Genomic DNA, 9,855 nt, shown 5'->3' on the forward strand with positions numbered 1-9,855 from the left:
GTAGGGGATTGAGAGGCAGGATGAACTGCCACCCCCATATGCGTGAAATCAGGTGGTGTCAATTTCAACATGCCCACATCAACGCTCCCAGGAAACATCGCTGTCCTGATTTTGCAAGTGAGGATGTGAACCCAGGGCAGGCTGAGTCCAGGGCCCCGTGCCTGAGGCACCTAGGAAGGAAATGAGCCCCACCAGTTGCCCTAAGGCTGACAGGAAGGAGTGGGATTTCTGGGCAGTGATAAATGTGGGCATGGCTGCCAGCTGGGCAAAAGGCAGGCCACCTGGAGGGAGCCACAGAGCCGAGCCTGGACCCACTCATGGGCAGCCCATCGCAGACCTGAGCCCATCGCAGGAGAAGTCGCTGGCCCAGGTGAGTGAAGGGAGAGACTCCTACACCAGCCTCAGTTTCTCCTTCTGCCATGGGGAGGGGCAGGACTCAAGGTCCCTGAGGTTCTTTTGAACTCTCCAGCTCTGGGTCTCTTCCCAACCATGAGGGACTTGGCAGCCGGAGGCTACACCAGCACTAGCCAATAGAAATACCACGCCACCATAAATGCAAGCCACATAGGTCATTTGAAATTTTCTTTCTTCTTTTTTTTTTTTTTTTGAGACGGAGTTTTGCTCTTGTTGCCCAGGTTGGAGTGCAATGGCACAATCTTGGCTCACTGCAACTTCTGCCTCCTGGGTTCAAGCAATTCTCCTGCCTCAGCCTCCCGAGTAGCTGGGATTACAGGCGTCTGCTACCACGCCTGGCTAATTTTTGTATGTTAGTAGAGACAGGGTTTCACCACGTTGGTCAGGCTGGTCTGGAATTCCTGACCTCAGGTGATCCACCCACCTCAGCCTCCCAAAGTGCTGGGATTACAGGCATGAGCCACCGTGCCCGGCATTTTTGAAATTTTCTATTAGCTCCATTAAAGAACTAAAAAGAGGCTGGGCACCGTGGCTCATGCCTGTAATCTCAGCACTTTGGGAGGCTGAGGTGGGTGGATCATTTGAGGTCACGGGTTCGAGACCAGCCTGGGCAACACAGTGACACCGTGTGGCAGGAGAATCGCTTGAACCCAGGAGATGGAGGTTGCAGTGGGCCAAGATTGTGCCACCGTGCTCCAACCTGGGAGACAGAGCAAGACTATGTCTCAAAAACAAAACAAAAAAACAAACAACAACAAACTAAAAGAAACAATTGAAATAAATTTTAATAACCTATTAACTTCAATATATAATCTAATCAATATAAAAACGATTGGCCTGGTGCGGTAGGTCAGGCCTATAATCCCCGCACTTTGAGGTGCGAGGATCACTGGAGCCCAGGAGTTCTGGTAACATAGCGAGAACACATCTTTACAAAAAATTAAAAAATTAGCAACATAGGCCGGGCGCGGTGGCTCAAGCCTGTAATCCCAGCACTTTGGGAGGCCGAGACAGGTGGATCACGAGGTCAGGAGATCGAGACCATCCTGGCTAACACGGTGAAACCCTGTCTCTACTAAAAAATACAAAAAACTAGTTGGGCCAGGTGGCGGGCGCCTGTAGTCCCAGCTACTGGGGAGGCTGAGGGAGAAGAATGGCGTAAACCTGGGAGGAGGAGCTTGCAGTGAGCTGAGATCCGGCCACTGCACTGCAGCCTGGGCGACAGAGCGAGTCTCTGTCTCAAAAAAAAAAAAAAAAAAAAAATTAGCAACATAGAGTGACCCCATCTCTAACAACAACAACAACAACAAATAGCTGGTGTGGTGGCCCACGCCTGTAGTCCCAGCTACTCGGGAGGCTGAGGTGGGAGGATGGATTGAGCCTAGGAGGTTGAGACTGCAGTGAGCCATCATGGTGCCACTGCACTCCAGCCTGGGCAACAGAGCTAGACCCTGTTTCAAAAAAAAAAAAAGAGTGTTTTGAGGGGATACTGAGTCTTTGAAATCCTGTGTATTTTACACTCACAGCAGACCTCAGTTCAGACTAGCCACGTTTGAAGAGTTTGTGTCTACCGTACTGGACAGGGCTGGTGAAGGCTGCTGGCCTGCTGGGGAGGCTGCATTGGCAGGTCCCGTCCTCAGCTAGGAACTGGAGAAGGCAGGAACAGGGTGCATTTTCATCTCTAGCCTGGGAGGAGTCCCTCCAAGGTCCTTAGGGTCTTTCCTTCGTGGTCGCACACGGCAAGCGTGGGCTTCAGGAAGACTCAAACAGTTCCATGTGCATGGACGCAACGACGGGGCCTTGGAGGTCTCGATTCCTGCCATCACAGGGCTTTGCATCTGGTAGGTGGTGTACCCGGGGTGGACGGTGCCGGGAAGGGGTTCGTGGGGCAAAGAGGGGCGGCGACCGCGCGCTGGAGTGGGCTTTCTGGTAGGGTCACGAGACCGATGGGGAGGGTCTCGGTGTGGGCGGGGCGCGGCGGGGCCCGGATCCAGGCTGGGGACGGGATATGAGCCAGGCGTCCCCGCCCAACACCCTGCCCTTCCATGCCCTGCCTTTCGGTGCCAAGAACAGGCACAGGTGCCAAGAACAGACGCAGTTTCTCCTGTGCCTGTTCTTGGTTTTCTTCCCCAAGGTAGTGTGTGTAAAGCTGTGTGTTGGTAACTTCACCCGTTTCCTTAGAAAATGGCTGAATGTGTTGCTGATGTATAATGATACCAGAAAATTTGTTTTTTGTCCATGAGAGTGAACAGGAAATTTATTTATTCATTTATTTAGAGATAGGGTCTCACTCTGTCACCTAGGCTGGAGTGGTGAGAACATGGCTCACTGCAGCCTCAAACTCCTGGGCTCAAACAACCCTCCCACCTCAGCCTCCTGAATAGCTGGGACTACAGCCAGGCACACCACACCCAGTTAATTTTTAATTTTTTTTTTTCTTTTTTGAAATGGAATCTTGCTCTGTCACCCAGGCTGGAGTGCAGTGGTGTGATCTTGGCTCACTTCAGCCTCTGCCTACCAGGTTCAAGAGACTCTCTGCCTCAGACTCCTGAGTAGCTGGGATCACAGGCGTGTGCTACCATACCCGGCTAATTTTTGTATGTTTTGTAGAGACGGGGTTTTGCCATGATGGCCAGAGTGGTCTGGAACTCCTGGCCTCAAGTGACCCACCCGCCTTGGCTTCTCAAAGTATTGGTATTACAGGCATGAGCCACTCCACTCAGTCAGAAAAATTTTTATTTTCCTCTCATGAAAAGCAATTAAACACCATTCATACTTTAACAACGCTGGGAAGGGAGTATGATTAAAATCTAGCTTAAGGATGATTGTGGCCTTTAAAAGTTGTGTTTCTTGGTATCCAAGATGATTAAAAAAATAAAATTTAAAAAATAACAATTTTTTAAAAGTTGTGTTTCTTGAATTGTATGACTTTTTAAAAGAAAACAAAGTATAAAGAAATAAAGCTAGCAGAAAAATCTTACAAGTTGTTCAAGTGTGAATTCATACGTGATTATATCCCCATAAAGCTGTTAGTTTTAATTTTTATTTTATTTTATTTTATTTTTTTTTTTTTTTGAGACGGAGTCTGGCTCTGTTGCCCAGGCTGGAGTGCAGTGGCCGGATCTCAGCTCACTGCAAGCCCCGCCTCCCGGGTTCACGCCATTCTCCTGCCTCAGCCTCCCGAGTAGCTGGGACTACAGGTGCCCGCCACCTCGCCCGGCTAATTTTTTTTTTTTTTTTTTGTATTTTAGTAGAGACGGGGTTTCACCGTGTTAGCCAGGATGGTCTCGATCGCCTGACCTCGTGATCCGCCCGTCTCGGCCTCCCAAAGTGCTGGGATTACAGGCTTGAGCCACCGCGCCCGGCCCAGTTTTAATTTTTAAAAGTTCAAGTCATCGACTTTTTTTTTTTTTGAGATGTAGTCTTGCCCTGTTGCCGAGGCTGGAGTGCAGTGGTATGATCTCAGCTCACTGCAGGCTCTGCTGTCTGGATTCAAGCAATTCTTGCGCCTCAGCCTCCTGAGTAGCTGGGATTACAGGCGCCCACCACACCCAGCTAATTTTTGTATTTTTAGTAGAGACGGGGTTTCACCGTGTTGGCCAGGCTGATCTCGAACTCCTGACCTCAAGTGATCTGCCTGCCTTGGCCTCCCAAAGTTCTGGGATTACAGGTATGAGCCACCGCACCCAGCCAATTGATTTTTTTTTTTTTTTTTTTTGAGACAGGGTCTTGATTTATTGCCCAGGCTGAAGTACAGTGACATGATCTCAGCTCACTGCAATCTTTGCCTCCTGGGCTCAAGCAATTCTCCCACCATAGCCTCTCAAGTAGCTGGGACTACAGGCGTGCACCACCACGCCTGGCTAATGTATTTTTTGTAGTAATGAGATTTCACCTTGATGCCCAGGGTGGTCTTGTAGCAGGACTAGCCGCAGACAAAACTCCTCAGACACCAGACTAAAGAAGGAAGAGGTTTTTTATTCAGCCGGGAGCATCGGCAGACTCGCGTCTTAAGAGCCGAGCTCCCCGAGAAAGAAATACTTGGCCTTTTTAAAGGCTTACAACTTTAAGGAGTCCACGGCAAAGGGTTGTGATAAATCGAGCAAGTGTGGGAAACGTGACTGGGGGCTACATGCATCAGCTAACAGAACAGAAAGTTTTACAATGCTTTTTTTCATACAGTGCCTGGAATTTACAGATAACACAAGTAGTTTAGGCCAGGGGTTGATGTTATTATTATTACTTTGTTTAACTCCTAGGACTGGGTGGTGGTGACAAGGTTGTCTGGCTATTTATCTTACTTTTGTTTCTCTCTCTCTTTTCTCCTGTCTTTGAACTAGGCAAGGTAGGGGGAGGAGGGCAGCAGGAATAGTAGTGGTCTCCTCCCTTAGTCTCAAACTCCTGAGCTCAAGCAATCCACCTGCCTTGGTTGGCCAAAGTGCTGGGATTACAGGCATGAGCCACCTCATCTGGCCAAGTAATTGATCTTAATGCCCATGAGTTCAAAATGCAATACCCAAAAAAGGAAAAAAGGAACAAAAACGAGGGGCAGTGTTCGGCATCAGGAAAAGGACATTCTGCTTAGACCTGGGATAACTCTCTTAAAAGACAATTGAAGTCAGAAATTGAAAGAAAAAATTGCTCATGTTGGCTAAGAAGTCCCTTCACCATTTCCAGCCTGACTTTCCTCACTTAGGGAATTGGTATAATGGCAGTATCATGTCAGGATTCATTTAATGCTTAGCAGAGGGCCAAACACTCATATTCCTGTAGACAAAGGTTATCAGTCCATTTTGGGTGGGGGTCAGGGAAAGTCCTTTGAGGGTCCATTTGGGGTCCAATGAGAATAAGACCCAGAGAGGGCGGAATGACTCAGGCAAGGCCACAGTGGGACCTGCTGACTCTTTGTCCAGTGCTCTTTTCCTTACCACATTCATCAGTGTTGGAGGCTGGCTTTAGCCTACAGTCAATGACATCCACCCAGGAACGGATCCTCAGCTCTCAGACCCTGCAGGGTGGGCCCAGGGTCAGCTGAACTATCCCAACCAACTCCCAGGCCAGGTCAAGCCACCCCTCACTCGGGCCTGGCTAACGGGTTCCAAACCATGTCTTTACAGTGAAGCCTTCTAAGTCACAGTCCATCATTTCAACCCTAACCTATCAGGTACACAGCTCAGCCCTGCTTAAGTGTGGGAGGGAACCGTCAAAGATAAAACTGACACAAATTCAGTTTAAAGATCTCAATTATCTTTATTGCAATTCTAGAATCAGGCAACCAGTTCTGCCACTTGCTGGCTGTGTGACACTAGGCAAGTTGCTCAACCTCTCTGAGCCTCATACTCTGTGCAGTTTATGCTCCCACCTGACCTGGCCTGAAGGCTTCCTAAGGATGAAGATTAGCGCCCTAAAGAGGGCCCCTCCCTGCCCCCACATCCCTGAGTCAGGCTTGTAAACCTTCTCTGTGTTTAATCCACGTTTAATTCTCTCTGATGTTCAGTGTGGTAGTTTTTTGTTTGTTTGTTTGTTTGTTTGAGACGAAGTCTTGCTCTTGTGCCCCAGGCTGGAGTGCAATGGTGCGATCTTGGCTCGCTGCAACCTCCACCTCCTGGGTTCAAGCGATTCTCCTGCCTCAGCCTCCCAAGTAGATGGGATTCCAGGCGCCCGCCACCACGCCCAGCTAATTTTTGTATTTTTAGTACAGATGGGGTGTTTCACCATGTTGGCCAGGCTGGTATCGAACTTCTGACCTCAGGTGATCCTCCTGCCTAAGCCTCCCAAAGCGAGCCACGGCGCCTGGCCTGTAGTTGGTTCTATCATCCCATTTCCAAGACGGAGAAAACAAACTGTTACGGCTTGACCCAGGCCCTGATCCTCCCAGCCCGAGTGGGCCCTCTTGACTCAGACATCCCCTTCCTCAAGCACAGTTGAGACCTGCAGGACTGAGGGTAGTTGACCTTTGACCCAGGTCTCTGTCTGTCCTCAGTTCCGGGAGAACATCCAAGACGTGCTATCTGCCTTGCCCAATCCTGATGACTACTTCCTCCTGCGCTGGCTCCGAGGTAAGGATAGAGCGTGGGGCTGGGGTAGCGTCAAGGGCATGAAAGAGGAGTGTATTAGGTATCTATTGAGTGTATCAAATTACTCCAAAATACAGCCATTTAAAACAACTGCAAACATTTGTTCTCTCTCATGATTTCTGTGGCCAGAAATTATGGAAAGGCTTAGTGGGGTGGTTCTGACTCAGGGTCTCTCATGAGGATGCAGTAAAGATACCATCGGGATGCAGTCATCTGAAGGTTTGGGGCAGGAGGATCTGCTTCCAAGATGTCGAACGTAGCTGGCAAGTCTGTGCTGGCTGTCGGCAGGAGGCTGCAGGAGGCTTCAGTTCTTCCTCACAGGGGCCGCTTGAGCATTCTCACAACAAGGCGGTTGGCTTCCCGCTGAGAGACAATGTGCTAGCAGCCCTCACTCTCAGCGCCTCCTCGGCCTCGGCATCCGCTCTGGCGATGCTTGAGGAGACCTTCAGCCCACCACGGCACCGTGGGAGTCCCTCTCTGGGCTGGCTGAGGCCGGAGCCGCCTCCCTCTGCTTGCGGGGAGCTGTGGAGGGAGAGGCGCGGGCGGGAAACGGGGTTGCGCGCGGCGCTCGCGGGCCAGTGCGAGTTCCGGCAGGCGCGGACGCGGGCTCGGCAGGCCCAGCACATGAAGCGGCCGCCGGCGCCGCCGGCCCAGGGCAGTGAGCCAGCAGCTGCGGAGGTTGCGCCGGGTCCCCCAGCAGTGCGGGCCTGCCGGCGCTGCACTCAAATTCTCGCCTGGTTTAAGTGCGGGCCTGCCGGCGCTGCACTCAAAGTGGCGCTGCACTCAAATTCTCGCCAGGTTTAGCTGCCTCCCCGCGGGGCAGGGCTCAGGACCTGCAGCCCGCCATGTCTGAGCTCCCCCGCTGCAGTGGGCTCCCGCGCGGCCTGAGCCTCCCCGACGGGCGCCGCCCCCTGCTCCGTGGCTCCCGGTCCCATCGACCGCCCAAGGGCTGAGAAGTGCAGGCGCAGCCCGGGACTGGCGGGTAGCTCCGCCTGCAGCCCCAGTGCAGGATCCACTGGGTGAAGTCAGCTGGGTTCCTGAGCCGGATGGGGACTTGGAGAACTTTTATCTAGCTAGAGGATCGTAAATACACCAATCAGCACTCTGTGTCTAGCTCAAGGTTTGTAAATACACCAATCAGTACTCTGTATCTAGCTAACTCTGTGTCTAGCTAACCTAGTGGAGACTTGGAGAACTTTCTGTCTAGCACTGTGTCTAGCTCAAGGATTGTAAACACACCAATCAGCGCTCTGTCAAAACGGACCAATCAGCTCTCTGTAAAATGGACTAATCAGCAGGATGTGGGTGGGGTCAGATAAGGGAATAAAAGCAGGCTGTTTCCCCCTCAACCCAGCCAACAACAGCAACCTACTTGGGTGTTTTTCCTGTGCTGTGGAAGTTTTGTTCTTTGGCTCTTTGCAGTAAATCTTGTTGCTGCTCACTCTCTGGGTTCACACTGTCTTTATGAGCTGTAACACTCACCTCAAAGGTCTGCAGCTTCACTCCTGAAGCTAACCAGACCACAAACCCACCAGGACCAACGAACAACTCCAGATGCGCTGCTTTTAAGAGCTGTACCACTCACCACAAGGTCTGCAGGTTCACTCCTGACAGCGAGACTGCAAACTCACCAGAAGGAAGAAGCTCCAGACACACCATCTCTTTTTTTTTTTTTTTTTTTTTGAGACGGAGTCTCGCTCTGTCGCCCAGCCTAGAGTGCAGTGGGCAGATCTCGGCTCACTGCAAGCTCCGCCTCCCGGGTTTACGCCATTCTCCTGTCTCAGCCTCCCGAGTAGCTGGGACTACAGATGCTTGCCACCTCGCCAGGCCACTTTTTTGTATTTTTTTACTAGAGATGGGGTTTCACCAGGTTAGCCAGGATGGTCTCGATCTCCTGACCTCGTGATCCGCCCGTCTCGGCCTCCCAAAGTGCTAGGATTACAGGCTTGAGCCACCGCGCCTGGCCCACACCATCTCTAACAGCTGTAACATCGTGAGGGTCCACAGCTTCATTCTTGAAGTCAGTGAGACCAAGAACCTGCCAATTCCGGACACACTGCCATGAGTGATCCCAGTGAGCAGGGAGGAAGTGGTAATATCTTACAATGAAGCCTTCTGAGTCACATTCCTTTTTTTTTTTTTTTTTTTTTGAGATGGAGTCCCACTCTGTTTCCCAGCCTGGAGTGCAGTGGTGTGATCTCGGCTCACTGCAATCTCCACCACCCAGGTTCAAGTGATTCTTGTGCCTCAGCCTCACAAGTAGCTAGGATTCATGTGCCACCACGCTCAGCCCATTTTTGTGTTTTTAGTAGAGACAGAGTTTCATCATGTTAGCCAGGCTGGTCTCAAACTCTTGACCTCACATGATCCACCTGTCTGTCTTGGTCTCCCAAAGTGCTGGGATTACAGGCATGAGCCATCTCGCTGGGCCAAATTCCATCATTTCTACAGCTATCTATCAGGTACACAGCTCAGCCTTTCTCAGTGAGGGAGGGAACTGTCAAAGACAAAATTACGACACATTTGGTTTAAAGATCTGAGTTATCTCTACTGCAATTCTAGAATCAGGCAACATTTCATCTTATGAGATAGAATAAGTGTTCAATGAGTGAAGCGGAGGAGTTTGGCTTTATACACAGAAAAGGGGCTGAAGAAAGCAGAAACAGAACAAAAGGCAAATCTATCATTTCAAAGCTACAATACTTTTCTGGTAAGGCAAGAACAATGGAAAGATAACTGATTGGTTTACATCAGGTGAGTTCAGGTTACTTTTTGCTGTAAGGCTAAAAACAGAACTTCATTAACATACCAGTTGAAGATTGTAACTGGACTGGCCTGTTAGGGAAATTAGGTGCGTGCGCTGTCTCTCTATCCCTCTTTTAAACAAAGTCTCACTCTGCAGCCCAGGCTGACCTCACTGTAGTCTTGACCTCCTGGGCTCAAGCGATCCTCCCACCTCAGCCTCCCTAGTAACTGGGACTATAGGAGCTCGTCACCACTCCTGGCTAATTTTTGTGTGTATTTTTTGTAGAGACAGAGTTTCGCCATGTTGCTCAGGCTGGTCTAGAACTCCTGGGTTCCAGTAATCCACCTCCCTCAGCTTCCCAAAGTGCTGGTGTAATGCCCAGACCGTTTGTTCCCCAAAGAAGACCACCAGAGTCCAGAGTCAAAGCCAAGCGGCAAGGATCTTTTACTGCAAGTTCGAACTTGGTCCCTCCATTCCACAGCGTACAAGAGGGCCCTGAACAATGCGAGTGCTTGCCTTTTATAGCCCGATGTAAATAGGATATGTAAAGTTACAGAGGAACAAGGGAATTCTTTTGGTTACAGCACTACAATTGGTTAACATTTTAAGTTATACATT

General features: G+C 50.4%; 1 protein-coding gene across 1 annotated transcript in view; it reads left to right on the top strand.

The window, feature by feature from the left end:
• The first annotated feature begins 328 nt into the window (after positions 1–328).
• LOC112633416 (putative SEC14-like protein 6) overlaps positions 329–9,855 on the top strand; it is a 31,759-nt gene continuing 22,232 nt past the window's right edge. The window contains exons 1-2 of the mRNA XM_025400043.1: positions 329–370; positions 6,398–6,473. The gene's annotated coding sequence lies outside the window, so the exon portion shown is untranslated. The remainder of the gene's footprint in view (positions 371–6,397; positions 6,474–9,855) is intronic.

Source organism: Theropithecus gelada, chromosome 10 (genome assembly GCF_003255815.1).
Source record: "Theropithecus gelada isolate Dixy chromosome 10, Tgel_1.0, whole genome shotgun sequence".
In the NCBI taxonomy this organism is placed as follows: Eukaryota; Metazoa; Chordata; class Mammalia; order Primates; family Cercopithecidae; genus Theropithecus; species Theropithecus gelada.